Source organism: Phocoena sinus, chromosome 6, assembly GCF_008692025.1.
Source record: "Phocoena sinus isolate mPhoSin1 chromosome 6, mPhoSin1.pri, whole genome shotgun sequence".
Lineage (NCBI taxonomy): Eukaryota > Metazoa > Chordata > Mammalia > Artiodactyla > Phocoenidae > Phocoena > Phocoena sinus.
This window is the reverse complement of record NC_045768.1, coordinates 68749749-68768885: the sequence shown is the minus strand read 5'-3', so window position 1 is coordinate 68768885 and position 19137 is coordinate 68749749. Positions and strand designations below refer to the sequence as shown.

The 19137-nt window shown below is 39.9% G+C and overlaps 1 protein-coding gene across 1 annotated transcript in view; it reads left to right on the top strand.

The window, feature by feature from the left end:
* SAXO1 (stabilizer of axonemal microtubules 1) overlaps positions 1–19137 on the top strand; it is a gene marked incomplete at its 5' end in the record, with an annotated part of 112626 nt that overhangs the window by 3866 nt on the left and 89623 nt on the right. The window lies entirely within an intron of this gene.

The window sequence follows — 19137 nt, the reverse complement described above, 5'->3', positions numbered from 1 at the left end:
GAGTTTTATGGTTTCCAGTCTTGCATGTAGGTCTTTAGTCCAGTTTGAGTTTATTTTTGTATATTGTGTTAGAGAATGTTCTAATTTCATTCTTTTACAAGTAGCTGTCCAGTTTTCCTAGCACCACTTATTGAATAGACTATCTTTTCTCTATTGGATTGATATTAATTCTTCTTTTAGTGTTTGGTAGAATTCAGCAGTGAAGTCATCTGTTCCTGGATTTTTCTTTGTTTGGAGATTTTTGATGACAACTTCAGCCTCCTTATATGTTACTGGTTTGTTCAAGCTTTCTACAATATTTCTTCTTGATTCAGTCTTGGTAGGTTGTATGTTTCTTGGAATTTATCCATTTTTTGTAGTTTATCTAATTTGCACACACATAATTGTTCATAATAGTCTCTTCTGATCCTTTTTATTTCTGAGACATCCATTGTAATGTCTCCTCTTTCATTTCTGATTTTATTTGAGTCTTCTCTCATTTTTCTTACTTGAGCTATGGGTTTGTTGGTTTTAGTTTTTCAAAAAACCCAACCCTTAGTTTTGTTGATTTTTTCCTCTATTCTCTATTTGATTGATTTCTTCTCTGATCTTTATTATTTCTTTTCTTCTGTTAATTTTGGGTTTAGTTTATTCTGCTTTTTTCTAGTTCCTTGAGGTGTAAAGTCTGGTTGTTTATTTGAGATCTTTTTAAGGGTAGGTTTTCATCACATCGTCCTAAGTCCTCTTAGTCTTGCTTTTGCTGCATCCCATAAGTTTTGGTACATTGTGTTTTTGCTTTTGTCTCAAGACATTTTTTGGATTCCCTTTTGGTTTCCTGTTTGACCTAGAGATTTATTCAAGAGTGTGTTGTTTAGTTTCCATGTATTTGTGAATTTTCCTGTTTTCTTACTTTATTGATTTCTAGTTTTTCCATTCTGATCAGAAAAGATACTTGGTATGATTTTGATCTTAAATTTTTTAAGACTTGTTTTGTGACCTAATGTGATTTATCCTGAAGAATGTTTCTGTATGCACTTAAGAAGAATGTGTATTCCTCTGCTGTTTGGTGAAAAGTTCTGTATATATCTTTGGTTTATAGTGTTGTTTAAATCCACTGTTTATTGATTTTCTGTCTGGATGTTCTGTCTATTATTGCAAGTGGGGTATTGAAGTCTCATATTATTATTGTATTGCTGTTCATTTCTCCTTTCAGATCTGTCAATATATATATATATTTTTTTGTGGTACGCGCACCTCTTACTGTTGTGGCTTCTCCCATTGTGGAGCACAGGCTCCAGACGCGCAGGCTCAGCAGCCATGGCTCATGGGCCCAGCCGCTCCGCGGCATGTGGGATCTCCCCGGACCGGGGCACAAACCCATGTCCCCTGCATAGGCAGGCGAACTCTCAACCACTACGCCACCAGGGAAGCCCCTAAAGGGAGTTTCTTATGGGCAGCATATAGTTGAATCTTGGTTTTCATATTCTTTTAGCTACTCTGTACCTATTTATTGGGGAGTTTAGTCTATTTACATTTAAAGTAGTTATTGATAGTGAAAGATTTACAGTTGCGATTATGTTAACTATTTTCTCTTTGTCTTGTAGTTCTTTTGTCCTTCTTTTCTCTCTTGTTATCTTCCTTTGTGTTTTCTTTTTCTGTAGTGTTTCGATTCTTTTCTCTTTTTCTTTTGTGTAACTTCTATAGGCATTAACTTTGTGATGACAAAGGGCCTACATAAAATATGTTATAGTTTTAACAGTCTAAAATAGACTTAAAATAAGCTGATAAAAACTTAACTTCACTTGTGTATAAGAACTCTCCATTTTTACCTCTTCTCTACATTTTATACTTTTGATGTCATAATTTACCTCAATTAATAGTATGTATCCATTAATATAATTTAGTTATAGTTGTTGAAATAGAAATTTGAACTCATATAGAATAACTGCAGGGTCTACTTGCCTAATAATAGGCTGTACTGCCCCCGTAAAAATATAACATTGTTCTGTCCTTGGTCTCTAAGTAGATGAGTGAATTAGTTTTATTCAGTATCATTCATTCAGAATTTATCAGTGTTTTCAGGATACTGAAGCTTCCCAAGTTAGGATACTCCAGATCCACCATACAGCCCTTTTTAGTGTGCTATACTACTCTACAAATATAGGTATTCCATTCTTCCATTCACTTATTCAAATGTCTCATCCTGTCCATCTGATACACATCTGTAACTTGCCTTAATGGGGGAAGAAAAAGCCATTGTTTATCATCGTACTATCATTGAGGCAACAACTAGCACCTTGCTTTGTATTCTGGACTAAAACTGATTAAAAACAGTGCTGCTTTTCAGAAAAAAATAAAAAATATTTGAATATTGGGCTTCCCTGATGGCACAGTGGTTAAGAATCCGTGTACCAATGCAGCGGACATGGGTTCAAGCCCTGGTCCGAGAAGATCCCACATGCTTCAGAGCACCTGAGCCCGGGTGCCACAACTACTGAGCCTGCGCTCTAGAGCCTGCGAGCCACAACTACTGAAGCCTGTGTGCCTAGAGCCTGTACTCCACAACAAGAGAAGCCACTGCAATGAGAAGCTCGTGCACTGCAACGAAGAGTAGCCCCTGCTCGCCACAACTAGAGAAAGCACATGCACAGCGACAAAGACCCAACACAGCCAAAAATTTTAAAAATAAATAATAGTTATAAAAAAATAAAACAATACCTTGTAATTAAAAAAATTTTTTGAGTATCTAGTATGTGTAGGGCACTATGTTAACATGTGTGCAAGACAGGAAGTTAAAATATCCTCCCTTGCTCTAGTTTATGGAAATAAAACATACAGCAAAATGTCATAATACAAAATGGTGTATGGAAAATCTCATTATATTCAAACTCAATTTCATCTCTTTGGTGACATCTGTTCTGGGATCCTCAGTTCACCTCTACAGGTGAACTGATCTCCTTTCACTATCATTCTGGGATTTCCTTCCCCTTTCTTAAGTACCCTTTTTCCTTGATCCTATCCGTTCTTCATTTTTTACCTTATTCACTCACTTGGTGGAACACATTCTCCAGTAGCTTCCTGATAAAAAGCATGAGAGCAATAAAAGTTTCAAGACATCGCCTTTCTGAAATTGTCTTTATTTTTACTCTGACATTTGGTTGGTTGGAAACAATATTCCCTCAAAGTCTTAGAGGCATTACTCCATTGTCTTTTAGCTTCTAGTAAGTCTGATGCCTGTTAATTTGTGTTTGATCTATTTACTATTATTATTATTGATCTATTTTTTCTCTCTTAAAAACGTAGATTTTCTCATTATCTCTGGTGTTCTGAAACTTTGAGCCCCAGTTTGCTTTGTGCTGGGCCTTCTCATGTCCTTTAATTCTGGAAAATGTTCTGGACTTTTTTGATGATACATTTCTTCTGTATTCTCTGTTCTCTCTTATCCACACTCCAGTGATCTGGATATTGGATCTCATGAACTATCCTCTAATGCTTTTATTTTCCCTTTCTTATTTTCTATTTGTCTTTTTGTTCTGTTTTCCAGGAGATTTTCATCATCTTAATCTTCCATCTCTTCTTTGGAGCTTTACATTTTGATATCATATTTTAAATTTCCATAGGCTATTTCTTTTTCTGATGGTTCCTTTACAAATATAAATTATTTTCTTGGACAAAACATCTTTTACCTCTTTGAGGATCTTGGTAACATTAAGGAAAGTTTTCATCTCTGTTTAGTCTTGATTTCTTCCAAATTTCTTTTGTTGTCTTGTTTTGTTTTAGTCTGTCTTTTTCATGTTAGAAACTTTCCTCAATTGTCTAGTGATTTTTGGCTGTCTGCTCCTATTTAAATTCATTTAAAGCCTGTGGGTAGCACTGGCAGACTATGAGGTTCATTGGAAAGTCATCTGGCTGAGCCATTTCTTTGAGGAAACTTCTGCTGCCTGCATCTTTAGACTTGTTCTGTTTGGCTGCTTTGATTCTTCCAAGATTCTTCTGCTGGGCTGGGATGAATATAAGCCTGATGATAAGTAACATTCTGGTCATTCTAGGAGAAGAAAACCAGGGTCCTAATATTCAGTTTATAGGCAGACTTCACTTAATCCTCCTGTTTTCAACATGGTACTCCATTCCTCAATGTCCTTGGTGTTCCCCCAATTCATAAACACTCTGGTTTACTCTTTTCAGGGAGTAAAAACTGATAAGTGTTTGGGATTAGTGGGTGAAGAGCAATTGCTTGGCTATCTGGAATTGGGGAGGGGATCTGTGGGTCTAATTGCTTCATTTTTTAAATTACTGAGGGATAACTGATGTATAATATTATATAAGTTTCAGTTAGACAACATATTGATTCACAATGTTTAAAGGTGGTTATATTCCATTTATAGTTATTTTAAAATATTGACTATATTCCCTGTGTTGCACCATATATCCTCTAACTGCTTCTTAAACAGGTCTTTAATCAGTCCTTCTGTTTCTAGTGTTCTACTGTCACTGATGCTGCTGAATCTTGAACATTTTGGAGGTTCTGTGGTAAAAATAATTCTTCTTCCCGACTTTCTCTGCTGTTGGCTAAGGATTCAGTTTTCTTGGGTCAGCTAAGTCAGGCACCATTCTTCCTTGCGCTTTTCTGCTTCCCCAAGTTTGATGCTATTATCTCTTATTCTGTCTTTGTCCATACCCCATCCTCCCATTAGTCTCATTTTAGTGGGATTTTGGAGAGAGAAAGATAAATCTGTATGTTTAATCTACCACCTTGTTTGGAAATAAGAAAAATCTTTACCTAAATTATTCAAAACTAAATAATAATTTGATAATGACACTGAAGGGGACTTTTTGCAAGTGATTTTTTTCTTAAAAAAATCTTTCTTGACTGTACACCTGAAATTAACACATTGTAAATCAACTATACACCAATGAAATTGAAATATTAAAAATAACTTTATTGAGGTATACTCTACCTACCATAATTCCTCCATTGTATATAAGGTACATTTCCATTACCACAGCTCATTTTTAGAATATTTCTATCACACCACCCCCCACCAAGTCTCTTGCTTCTGTTTGCAGTCAGTCTCTACTCCCAACCTTAGACCCAGGCAACTACTGTTTTGCTTTCTGTCTCTATAGATTTGCTTTCTCTAGAAATTTTATGTAAGTGGAATCATATAGTTATTTTGTATCTTGCTTCTTTCTCTTAGCATAAGGTTTTTGAGGTTCATCCAAATTGTAACATGTTTCAGTATTCCATTTATTTTTATTGCTAAATAGTGCTCCATTGTATGAATATATACTACTACATTTTGTTCATTTACCAGTTGATGGAAATGGGGATTGTTTCCAGTTTTTATGCCATTATGAATAATGCTACCATAAACATTCATATTAAAGTTTTTGTATGGACACATGTTTTCATATCTCTTGGGTAAATACCTACGGGTAGAATTACAGTAGGTATATGTTTAACTTTTAAAGAAACTACCAAACTTTTTCATAAGTGGCTGACCCATTTTATACTCCTACCAGCAATGCATGAGAGTTCCACTTCTTTCAGATCCTTGGGAACAATGTTGGTTTATAGCCATTCTAATGGATGTGAGGTGGAGTCTCATTATGGTTATAATTTGCATATCTCTAATGATTATTGATGTCATAGATTGTGTTGGGGGTCCTGAAGACCACCCTCCAGGTTCCATGATTTGTTAGGAGGACTCACAGGACTTAGCATGTTGTCATGCTCATGGCTATGATTTATTACAGTAAAAGAACTCATAACAAAAGTAGCAAAGAGAAAAGACACATGGAGTAAAGTCTGGAGGAAGTCAAGCACAGGCTTCTAAAAGTCATTTCCCAGTGGAGTCACACAAAATATACTTAATTCCTCCAGCAACGAGTTGTGACAACACGTGTGAAATGTTGTCTACTGTGAAATCTCATTGGGAACTCAGGGCCCAGGGTTTTTTATTGTGGGCCAGTCATTTAGGCACCATTTACCTACCATGCACCAAAATTTCAGGTTCCTAGAAGGAAAGTAGGTGTTCAGTGTAAATTACAGTGTTTACACTTTAGGCACAGTGAGTTATTGTTACTAGGGAATGGTGGGAACTCTCCTGAGATCCAAGTTCTTAGCCAAGGGCAATCCTTGCAAGTAGGACTTTCTAAGCATAGCAGTCTCAGGCTTGCTTTGTTAACTTTTTTCTGCACAAGTATATTTTCATGTGCTTATTAAGCATTCATATATTTTCTTAGGTGAAGTATCTCTTAAAATCTTTTGCTCTTTTAAAATTGGGTTGTGTTATTAAGAGTTGTAAGAGTTCTTTGCATATTCTGGATATGGTCCTTTATCAGATAAATGATGTGCAAGTATTTCTCTCAGTCTGTACTTATCTTTTTTATTTTCCTTTATCAACTATTCTTTATTTAATTTTTCACTAAATTATTTTCTTTCTGTTGGCCTTATCACTGACATCAGTTCCAAGTTGCTTCAGTGGTCACTCACATAGTAGCAATTTTTTTTTCTTTTTAAAAATTTTATTGGAGGGACTTCCCTGGTGATGCAGTGGTTAAGAATCCACCAGCCAGTGCAGGGGACATGGGTTCGATCCCGCGTCTGGGAAGATCCCACATGCCGCAGAGCAACTAAGCCCGTGCGCCACAACTACTGAGCCTGCACTCTAGAGCTCGTGAGCCACAACTACTGAGCCCACATACCACGACTACTGAAGCCCGTGTGCCTAGAGCCCATGCTCTGCAACAAGAGAAGCTACCACATGAGAAGCCCGCGCACCGCAATGAAGAGTAGCCCCTGCTCCCCGCAACTAGAGAAAGCCTGTGTGCAGCAGTGAAGACCCAACACAGCCAAAAATAAATAAATAAACAAATTTATTAAAATAAATCAAATCAAATAAAAATTTATTGGAGTATAGTTTATTTACAATGTTGTGTTAGTTTCAGGTGTACAGCAAAGTGATTTAGTTATACATGTATATATATTTATTCCTTTTTAGATTCTTTTCTCATATAGGTTATCATAGAATAATGACAAACATTCCCTGTGCTATACAGTAGGTCCTTGGTGGTTATCTATCTTTTTTTAAGTAGGCACTATCATTTTTTCTTTAATATTTATTTATTATTTGGCTGTGCCGGGTCTTAGTTGTGGCAGGTGGGCTCCTTAGTTGTAGCAGGCTCCTCAGTTGCGGCTTGCCAGCTCCTTAGTTGTGGCATGCAAACTCTTAGTTGCGGCATGCATGTGGGATCTAGTTCCCTGACCAGGGATTGAACCCCAGCCCCCTGCATTGGGAGTGCAGAGTCTTAACCACTGCACCACCAGGGAAGTCCTTTGTTATCTATCATATATAGCAGTGGGTGTGTGTTCATCCCAAGCTCTTGATTTATCCCTCCCTTCCCCTCCCCCTGCCATGTTTCCCCTTTGGTAACCATAAGTTTGTTTTCAACATCTGTAAGTCTGTTTCTGTTTTGTAAACAAGTTCATTGGTTTCTTTTCTTTTTTTAAAAATTAGATTCCACATACAAGTGATATCATATGATATTTGTCTTTCTCTGTCTGACTTAGTATGATAATCTCTAGGTCCATCCATATTGCTGCAAATGGCATTATTTCATTCTTTTTTATGGCTGAGTAATATTCCATTGTATATATGTACCTCATCTTCCTTGTCCATTCTGCTGTCGATGGACATTCAGGTTGCTTCCATGTTCTGGCTATTGTAAATAGTGCTGCAGTGAATATTAGGGTGCATATATCCTTTAGGATCATGGTTTAGGATTATGCCGAAGAGTGGGATTGCAGGATCGTGTGGTAGCTCTATTTTTAGTTTTTTAAGGAACCTCCCTACTGTTCTCCATAGTGGTTGTACCAATTTACATTCCCACCAACAGTGTAAGAGGGTTCCCTTTTTTCCACACCCTTACAGCATTTACTGTTTGTAGACTTTTTGATGATGGCCATTCTGACTGTTGTGAGGTGATACCTCATTGTAGTTTTGATGTGCATTTTTCTGATAATTAGTGATGTTGAGCATTTTTTCATGTGCGTTTTGGCTATCTGTATGTTTTCTTTGGAGAAATATCTATTTAGGTCTTCTGCCCATTTTTTGATTGGGTTGTTTTTTGACATAGAGCTAACATGAGCTGTGTGTATATTTTGGAGATTAATCCTATGTTGGTCACTTCATTTGCAAATATTTTTTCCCATTCTGAAGTTTGCCTTTTCATTTTGTTTATTGTTTCCTTTGCTGTGCAGAAGGTTTTAAGTTTAATTAGGTCTCATTTGTTTATTTATTTATTTTATTTTCATTACTCTAGGAGGTGGATCAAAAAAGATATTGCTGTGATTTATGTCAAAGAGTGTTCTGCTTAAGTTTTCCTCTAAGAGTTTTATAGTATCCAGCCTTGCATTTAGGTCTTTGACCCATGTCGAGTTTATTTCTGTGTATGGTGTTAGAGAGTGTTCTGATTTCATTCTTTTCTGATTTCATTCTTTTCCATATAGCTGTCCAGTTTTCTCAGCACCACTTATTGAAGACACTGTCTTCTCTCCATTGTTTATTTGTGTCTCCTTTGTCATAGATTAATTGACCATAGGTGTGTGAGTTTCTTTCTGGGCTTTCTATCGTGTTCCATTGATCTATATTTCTGCTTTTGTGCCAATAGCATACTGTTTTGCTTTCTGTAGCTTTGTAGTATAGTCTGAAGTCAGGGAGTCTGAGTCCTCCAGCTCCATTTTCTTTCTCAGGATTGCTTGTACTTGTCCTTTCATTCTCTTAATTGTCTTTCTAAATATTAATTAATTAATTTTTGGCTGCATTGGGTCTTGCTCTGTGCAGGCTTTCTCTAGTTGCAGCGAGTGGGGGCTACTCTTCATTGCAGTGCATGGGCTTCTCATTGCGGTGGCTTCTCTTGTTGTGGAGGACGGGCTTTAGGCGCGCAGACTTCAGTAGTTGTGGCCTGCGGGCTCAGTAGTTTTGGCACACAGGCTTAGTTGCTCCGTGGCATGCGGGATCTTCCTGGACGAGGGATCGAACTCATGTCCCCTGCAATGGCAGGCAGATTCTTAACCACTGCGCCACCAGGGAAGTCCCTTAATAGTGTCTTTTGAAGAGTAAATTATTTTTATAAAGTCCAATATGTCAACTTTTTATTTTTATGGATCATGATTTTGGTGTATGTCTAAGATATCTTTGTCTAACAAAGGTTATAAAGATTTACTTATATGCTTTCTTCTAGAAGTTTCACAGTTTTAGGTTTTCCATTTAAGTTTGAGGTGTATTGTGAGTTAATTTTTGTGTGAGATGGTGTGAGTGTTTAAGCTCTTTTTTTAAAATTTCCTGTATATGGATGTCCAATTATCCCAGTGTCATTTGTTGAAAAGACCATTCTTTCCTCACTGAATTGCCATGACACTTTTTTGGCATCAATCGACCACACATGTAAGAGTTTATTTATGGATTCTCCATTCTTTTCCTTGATCTGTATGTTTATCTGTAGCCAATATCATACTGTCTTGATTACTTTAGCTATAATTTTGATACTAAGTTTTGAAATTGAATGGTTTAAATCTTTTTTGTTGTTCTTTTTCAGAACTGTCTGGCTATTTTAGGTCCTTTGCTTTTGTATACATTTTTAGGATCAGCACACCAATTTCTGTAACAGAAACGTTGCTGGGATTTTGATAGGGATTGCACTGAATCTATAAATCAGTTAGGGGAGAATTGCCTTCTTAACAATACTGAATATTCTGATCCATGCATATGGCATATCTCTCCATTCATTTATATCTTCTTTAATTTCTCTCAGAAATGCTTTGTAGTTTTCACTGTAAAAGTCTTGCACTTAAGGGGTAAATTTATTCCTAGGTGTTGTATTCATTTTCATGCTATTGTGAATTGCATTGTTTTATTAATTTAACTTTTGGATTGTTTGTTGCTAGTATGTAGAAATTCAATTGATTTTGTAATTGATCTTGTGTCCTGCAGCTTTGTTTAACTTTCTTGTTTTTGGTAGTTGTGTGTGTGTGTGTGTGTGTGTGTGTGTGTGTGTGTGTGTGTAGAGTTCTTAGGATTTTCTACGTATAGGACCATGTCATCTGTAGACACAGTTTTATTTTTTCCTTTCCAATCTGGATGCCTTTAACTCTTTTTTCTTTTTTTTTATTCCACTAGCAAGAACCTCTAGTAGGGTGTTGAATAGACATTATTATATGTCTATATATATTATATTATACTATATTATAATAGTAGGGTGAGAACAGACATCTTGTTTTGTTCCTCACAGTGGCAGGGAATATTCAGTCTTACTGCCAAGCATGATGGTAGTTGTAGCTTTTTTGTAAAGGCCTTTTATCAGGTTGAGGAAGTTCCCTTCTTTCCCTAATTTCCTGAGGATTTTGTAAAAAAAAAAAAAAAAGAAATCAAGGATGGTTATTGGATTTTGTCAAATGCCTTTCTGAATCATTGAGAAGATCAAGTAGTTTTGTCCTTTATTCTACTGATGTGGTATATTACATTAATTGATTTTCCAGTTTTAAAACCACCTTGTATTTCTGGTATAAACTCCTCTTGGTCATGGCATATAATCCTTTATATATATTGCTGGTTCAGTTTGCTCATATTTTTAAAGGATTTTTACATTTATATTTACAAGAGATAGTGGTCTGTAGTTTTCGTGTGACAATTTTGTCTGGCTTTGGAATCCGGGTAATACTGGCCTTGTAGAATTAAGTGGGAAGTGTTCCCAAATTTTCTAAAAGATCATTTGTAGGATTGGTGTTACTTCTTTCTCAAATATTTGATAGAATTCACCAGGGCCCCCTATTTATCCTTCTTGATACTTAACATAGTTCATAATGATACACTTGGGCAATATTTTGGTCACCTGCTTCTCCTTCTATATTAAGGTTCCATGAGGTTCCTGTTCCTTGTCTCCGTCATTCAGCACAGTGTCTGATTCATCATAGGAGATCAATAAGTGTTTGTGGAGTGAATGGTAGATGCCCAATTTATGTGTCATGATGGGCTACTCTTCTATTGGTGCCAGTGAAGTTTAGCAATTCCAAATAATTAAAGATGGTAAAAAAGGCAATGTTTGCTAAAGTGCTTTGTACTCAGAGGAGTAACTATAGAGTTTTAACAGTGGTCTACAAAGAGTAGGTTTTCCGACGGTATACAGCAGTGAGTTTGGGGTTGGATGGGTTTTAAGGCCACAGGAAAGAAATTGTATAGCTTCACTGAGTGTCAATTTTACAAAAAGAGTTTGGGGAAGTATTAAAGATGGCCATATTAAGAAGTAAATATAAAAATTTAAGATAAAATACCATTTGCAGTGGTCCCTAATATCTCCAGCTTACCCATTCATTCTTTTTCCTGGGAGGACAAGTTTGAAAAGAAAGATCAAAGTGGGCCTGAATCTCAGCTCTAGTACTCATTAGCTGTGTGATCTTGAGTGAGTTTACCTCCTAGCTTCAGTGTTCTTGTTTGCAATATGGGTAAGACAGATTTATGCCAGTTTTAAGAGATGGACAAGAGAGCTTAAGGGAAAGTATGCAAAAGTGTGGCATAGCAAGTGACAGTAAATTCTTCATAGGCAAGGACGTTTTGGAAGAGGATTAGAGAGTTGTTTATATGAGTTAGGGTAGTGTTGTCTGGAACTAACAAAACATGGGCAGTAATTGTAACAGGGAGGGGGAGGAGAGGTTGTCTTGTCCAGCATCAGCTCTACAAAAGTACCAGTGTTGATGCCATTTTATCCATACCATCTTCATCTTTCAAGATCTCCACCCTCTGTTGAGAGCAGGGATGGGGGAAGTTGGGCGTGCCATGGGTTGTTGACAAAGCTGCTCTCCACTAGGGCAGTTTGAAAGGTGGGGGGTGCTTCTCATCCAAGTCTGGGGGCATGAGTGTGACATTTTTCTTCTGGAAGATTCATAGGTAATGTTAAGACAGCTGTCAAGAGAAGGCTGGCGTTCATCAGTGTAGTTCCTCTGTAAGGCCCATGTGATGTTCCCTGTCAATGGCAAGGGATGGCATGCAGGCTTTTCCTCGGCTTCCAATACCTCTCCTGTCTCCATCCTGTCCCCTCAGGTTTCCATCCTCAGCTGTTAGGGCCCTGACCTCCTACTGAGAAGGCAAGGAGCAGCTTCACCCTCCCCTGTTCTTAAGAATGATCAGTAAGCTTTGCTCCCCTCCGGATCTCCCTCTTTGACTCTTTAGAGCTGAGGTCAGCAAACTTTCTCTGTAAAAAGTCATATAGTAAATATTTTAGCTTTTGTGGGCCAAGAGGCAAAATCAGGAATATTTCTACAAATTTTGTGGGCACCGAAACTTGAATTTTATATGTTTCATGGGTCATGTATTATTCTTTTAACGTTTTTCAACCATTTAAAAATGTAAAAGAACATTGTTAGCTTGCTGGCCATACAAAGACAGGTGGCCGGCTGAATTTGGCCTGTCGCCGATACTTTGCTGAGCTCTATTCTAGAGCCTAACGTGGAAGAAAAATATCCAAAAAACTCTGAATATTAAGTGTTCTGCAGTCTAAAATGCCTCTGACTTACTGACTCATTCCTTCACGAAAACGAATGGGAAGAGTGAGGAAGTGTGGGAAAGAAAAACAAGCATAGGATTGTCAATACTTGAAGCTCCCATGTCCCACAATGGGGAAGTCATCGTGTTTAATTCCAAACCACCCATGAGAGCAGTCTCCTGAGTTTGCTTTGTGATTCAAATCACCTGGCTTCTTGTTGCAACTAGGGTCCCAGATTAGAGTTATTGATGCCAGTGGTTTCTAGGTAGGCTCTGTAGTGGTTCTCAGGGTCAGGTGGGCTGAAGAAACACTATAATAGGGGAAGGCTGGTTATAGAGAGGGCAAAATAATCTCCCAAACTGTGCTTCTTAAAGTGTGGCCCCTGGCCTAGCAGCCTCGGAGTGGCTCAGAACTTGCTAGGTCCATGGAATCAGAAACTCGGGGGTGGGGTGTGTCAATCTGGCTTTTATCAAGCCAGGTGATTCTGATGCACACGGAAACCTGAGGACCACTCCCCGGCATCACTACTATCACCTGGGGCAGTGATTGAGCGCCCTCTTTGAGCAGTCAAGGCCGAGGCGCCCTGAAACTGCTTTGTTCTCAGAGTGCGAGGTCTGTGTGAAGAGCCGAAGGCATCGATTTCCACAAGGAAGATCTGGAAATGGATGCCTTTCTATACCAAGGGGCACCATGGATCCTAGAGATAGAAGATGCCACCCAGTGTGATGAAGGTGGGGTTTTCGGCCTTTTTGCCCAAGTGAGCAGGGCGTTTGCTGACTTGTGCACCCACGAGCTTTCCAAAGTCGTCACAGTCTTCGCTTTTCCCGAGGTTTCAACAAGGCCCAATGGGGGACCTTGGTCCTGGGCCTGCCAGGCAAGCCTCTGCAAGATTCCTGACCTCACAGGTGCACCCGTGGCCCCGGTGACGTCACAGAGGCCCAGCGGGCCTGGGGCGGGCAGAGGCGGGGCCGGTGCGTGGAGGGGCCGGGGCGGTGCGTGCAGGGCGAGGGCCGCCTGGGCCCGCGTGGTCCACGCTCTGTTCTGCCCCCGTGCAAGGCCGGCTCAGGGAAGGAAACGGAAGACCGGAGTTTGCAAAAGGGCCACTTAAGTTTTCTCTGGAGTCAGTATTCAGGATATTTTCCAAGATCCAGGAGACTCGGTGCGCCCCCTGCGAGGCGGTCAGGGTCTAGGAGGCAGCGGCGTGGGATGCTCTGCGCCGGCCTCCAGGCCTCCGCATGGCCCCGTTGAAGAGGAAGTGCATCTGCGACCTGTGCTCCTGCGGGTAAGGCGGCCGCGCCCGCGCCTCGGGCCCAGGAACCTGGCATTTCAGGCTCTGAAAGCTAGGCTGAGCCCTGACCCTGAGCTTCGAGATCAGGCAGCACCACGGTGGGTGCGTCCACTTGTCGGTGGCCTCTTTTAGGCTGCTGCTAACTGTTGTTAGCAGTTAACGGGCCGCGTTGAATCAGCCCCCATGAACGTGGCTGTCCTCAGGCCTTCTCCGTTTTCCTTCGCGCCGAGAGCTGCGCGGACATTGAAAATGGCCACAGACCCGCAGAGTCTGTGCTCCCCTCCCTGCAGCCTAGAGAGTGTCAGACAAGGACAGAAACCCCCCTGGCCAGGTTGGGCCAAGTCTTGCATCTTTTGTTGGTCTCCTTTTGGGGAAAAGGAATCCTTTCATGTAACTGAATTTCTCATTCAGAGAAATTCTTACTACTTAGGAGTGTAAGGTATTCTAAAACTCACGTCCACACTGGTATAGAGTTGAACAAGAATAAGGACAGGAAATTATTTTTGCGCTCACTTGTCCTGGCCTTGCCAGGTTTCTCTCCTGGCCGTTGCCTTTATTAACCATGCTTGGGTGAAGCAAGTGGTTCCAGGGAGAAATCACGGGTTTTAGTCAAAGTTCTGCCGCCGACTCCTTTCCTGTATCCCTCAATGCCTGAGGTGCTTCTTTCACCTCCTCCTTAGGACGTGTAAGAATTGCTGTGTTTGAGGACAGCACAGGAACAACAGAAAAGAGGGGCGGCTCTGGGGTCAGCCCTCATGGGCTGTTGTTAATTGTGGGGTCTTGGGCAGGTAACTGAACTTCTCCAGGATTCTCTAAGTAGTCAATGAGATGATGTGTGTGAGACTCCTGCTAATGGGTTGTGCTTAAAATAGGTTAGCATCTGGAAAGCTGCAAAAAACACTTGCTAACTTTGTTACATCAATATTGAAAATGTCATCGGTAGTGGGGAGAATTAAAGGGAGCTCTAGTAACTGGGTGAGAAATCTTACACATCTCTGGCATCAGTGGGTGGTTCTCAACCGTGGCTGCCCCCTAGAGTCACCTGGGGAGCTTTAAAGGGATACTGGTTTCCCAGGCTGTTAAATCATCCTCTCTGAGGGTGGGCCCCACCAGCAGTCTTTTGGTGATTTCCCCATTTGCCAGGATTGGGAACCACTGAACTAGATCACATAGAAGCATGGGTCCTGCTTTTTAAGGTTGGTTAGGGGGATCCAGAGCAGTGTTTCAATCCAGGGCTAATTTTCCACACTGCTGAGGCAAAACCTCTACGGCTCACCCTCTGCTGGTGCCCTTTACATACCCTCGCGTCTCTTCTTGAGGTATTGAGTTATTCAGGTAGGACTGGGGCTTAATTTGCTCCCTTGTGGACATTGGGATTGAAATATCTGATACAGTCTCCATCTTTGCCCAGTATGCATTCCAGTTAGGAAGCCAGGAATGCTCCCTGAAGAGGTACAGAGGGTATGCAGTGAGAAGTCTCCGTCCTGTCCCTGTAGTAGGGGACGTTCCTTCTCTGTTTCTCCTTCACCCCTGAAAAGGGGCTGTTTCCCATTGGATGCAGAGTCTGTCCATGGGTCTCTTCTTTCCTTCCTCCTCCTCCTGTACCTACCCCTCTACTCTGATTTCAGTCAGGGGTCTCTGGTTTGACTCTCACACCCCTCAGCCTCTCTTCTCTTATTGCAGTCTCCTTTCACTTCTCAGAGTGCTTGTTGGTCCATCTGGTTATCTCAACAACCTCAACTTCAACAACCTTCAGATAGTCACCACGTTCCCTTTCTCCAGTATCTGCCCCATTAATGGTGCTGTCTATTGTCCATTTACCCTGGGTGTATTTATTTATTTATTTTAAAATTAATTTTTATTGGAGTATATTTGATTTACAATGTGTGTTAGTTTCAGGTATATGGCAAAGTGAATCAGTCATACATATATCCACTCTTTTTTAGGTCCTGTTCCCATATACGTCATTACAGAGTATTGAGTAGAGTTCCCTATACTATACAGTAGGTTCTTATTAGTTATCTATTTTATGTATAGTAGTGTGTATATGTCAATCCCAATCTCCCAAGTTATCCCTCCCCTCCCCTTTCCCCCTTGGTAACCATAAGTTTGTTTTCTACATCTGTGACTCTATTTCTGTTTTGTAAACAAGTTCATTTGTACCTTTTTTTTTTTTAGATTCCACATATAAGTGATATCATGTGATATTTGTCTTTCTGACCAACTTCACTCAGTATGACAATCTCTAGATCCGTCCGTGTTGCTGCAAATGGCATTGTTTCATTCCTTTTTATGCTTGAGTAATATTCCATTGTATATATGTACCACATGTTCTTTATCCATTCATGTGTCTATGGTTACTTACATTTAGGTTGCTTCCACGTCCTGGTTTTTTTAAATAGTTTTGCCGTGAACACTGGGGTGCACGTATCTTTCCGAATTATGGTTTTCTCTGGATATATGCCCAGGATTGGGATTGCTGGATCATAGGTAGCTCTATTTTTAGTTTTTAAGGAACCTCCATACTGTTCTCCATAGTGGTTGTACCAATTTACATTTCCATCAACAGTGTAAGAGGGTTCCCTTTTTTCCACACCTTCGCTAGCATTTACTGTTTGTAGACGTTTTGATGATGGCCATTGTGACTGGTGTGAGGTGACACCTCCTTGTAGTTTTAACAGTTTTTTTTTTGGCTGCATTGGGTCCTCGTTGCTGCGCGCAGGCTTTCTCTCGTTGTGGCGGGTGGAGGCTACTCTTCGTTGCGGTGCGCAGGCTTCTCATTGCAGTTGCTTCTTTTGTTGTGGAGCACAGGCTCTATGCACATGGGCTTCAGTAGTTGCAGCCCGTGGGCTCAGTAGTTGTGGCATGTGGGCCCTAGAGCATGCAGGCTTCAGTAGTTGTGGCTTGCGGGCTCTAGAGCGCACACTCAGTAGTTGTGGTGCACGGGCTTAGTTGCCCCGCGGCACGTGGGATCTTCCCGGACGAGGGATTGAACCCATGTCCCCTGCATTGGCAGGTGGATTCTTAACCACTGTGCCACCAGGGAAGTCCCCCTCATTGTAGTTTTGATTTGCATTTCTCTAATAATTACTGATGTTGAGCATCTTTTCACGTGCTTTTTGGCCATCTGTATGTGTTTTTTGGAGAAATGCCTGTCTAGATCTTTTGCCAGTTTTTTTCAGCTGGTTGTTTGTTTTTTTTATGTTGAACTGCATGAGCTGTTTGTAAATTTTGGAGATTAATCCCTTGTCAGGATTAATTTGCAAATATTTTTTCTCATTCTGTGGGTTGTCTTTTTGGTTTTTTTTATGGTTTCCTTTGCTGTGCAAAAGCTTTTGAGTTTAATTAGGTCCCATTTGTTTATTTTTATTACTCTAGGAGGTGGATCAAAAAAGATCTTGCCATGATTTATGTCACAGTGTGTTCTGCCTATGTTTTCCTCTCAGAGTTTTATAGTTTCTGGTCTTACATTTAGGTCTTTAATTCATTTTGAGTTTATTTTTGTATATCATGTAAGAGACTGTTCTAATTTCGTTCTTTTATGTGTAGCTGTCCAGTTTTCTCAGCACCACTTATTGAAGAGACTGTCTTTCTCCATTGTATATTCTTGCCTCCTTTGTCATAGACTCGGTTACCATAGGTACGTGAGTTTATCTCTGGACTTTCTATCGTGTTCCATTGATTTATATTTCTGTTTTAGTGCCAGTACCATACTGTCTTGATTACTGTAGCTTTGTAGTATAGTCTGAAGTCAGGGAGCCTGATTCTTCCAGGTCCATTTTTCTTTCTCAAGTTTGCTTTGGCTATTTGGAGTCTTTTGTTTCCATATAAATTGTAAACTTTTTATTCTAATTCTGTTTAAAATGCTATTGGTAATTTGATAGGGATTGCATTGAATCTGTCAGTTACTTTGTGTAGTATAGTCATTTTGACAATATTCTTCCAATCTAAGAACATGGTCTGTCTCTCCATCTGTTTGTGTCATCTTCAGTTTCTTTCATCAGTATCTTATAGTTTTCTGAGTACAGGTCTTTGCCTCCTTAGGTGGGTTTATTCCTAGCTATTTTATTCTTTTTGATGTGATGATAAATGGGATTATTTAATTTCTCTTTCTTATCTTTCATTGTTAGTGTATAGGAATGCAAGAGAGTTCTGTGTATTAATTTTGTATCCTGCAATTTTATCAGATTCATTGATGAGCTCTAGTAGTTTTCTGGTATCATCTTGAGGATTTTCTATGTATATTATCATGTCATCTGCAAACAGTGACAGTTTTACTTCTTATTTTCCAATTTGAATTCCTTTCATTTCCTTTTCCTCTCTGATTGCTATGGCTAGGACTTCCAAAACTATGTTGAATAAAAGTGGCTAGGTGGACATCCTTGTCTTTTTATCCTGGGTTTAAAAATTTGAGTCATCTCTTATCCTCCACCATCCCCAGTATTCATATCATCTCCAAGGTCTCGAACCATCCTCTTTTGAAATCTATATTGGTTCCTTCCTTTTTATTCTCATTGTTCTCCCCTTGGGTCTCTAATTTTTATGTTTGGAAACTGGTCCTAATGTACCTTTCTAGTTCTCTCCATGACCCCCTTACATAAAACCACTCATACTGGATTGGGCTTCTTGGCATCCCCTAAACAGACCTTGTGACCCTCCCCATCTCTGTTCCCCTACCCTTACTGCCCCTTTTCTAAAATGCTTGTGTCCCCTCCTCCTGTTGCATGATCTTTTAAGGCCCTGCATCTGTTGCATGTCTCATTAATCGAGCCCTGTAGCTCCCCATTGGAGAGAGACCCCATTTTCTGTTAATGGTTCTAGTTATCTGTCTACATGCTTTCTCCCCTCTTTGTGTACTCTTGGAAAGCAGAGCCCATGTTTTCTCTTTGTGTGTGTGTGCTGTATAATACTAACACACTGTTCTCCATAGAGCAGTCAAAACATATCCTTTTGAATAAATAGATGGATTTTGTTTGTCAAGGTGTTATACCAGAATGGATTAGGGAGCCTGCGTTTACAGCTGTGCTGTCCCATAGGTTAGCCACTAGCAACATGTGGCAACTTCATCTAAATTGTTTGATATTCAATAAAATGCTCTCAGTCACGTGTGTAGCCACATTCCAAACACTCAATAGCTATGCATGTGCAGTGACTACTCTGTTGCACAGTGCAAATAGGGAGCATTTCCATCATTGCAGAGTTACACTGGACAGCCCTGACCTAGAGTCTCATTATTTGGAAGGCTTCCTCCTCACCCCCAATTAAATCTGCTTAGAAATGGGTTGGGAAGGAATGAGAGGAATTATATAGGTGTTCTCTAAGCTTTAGAA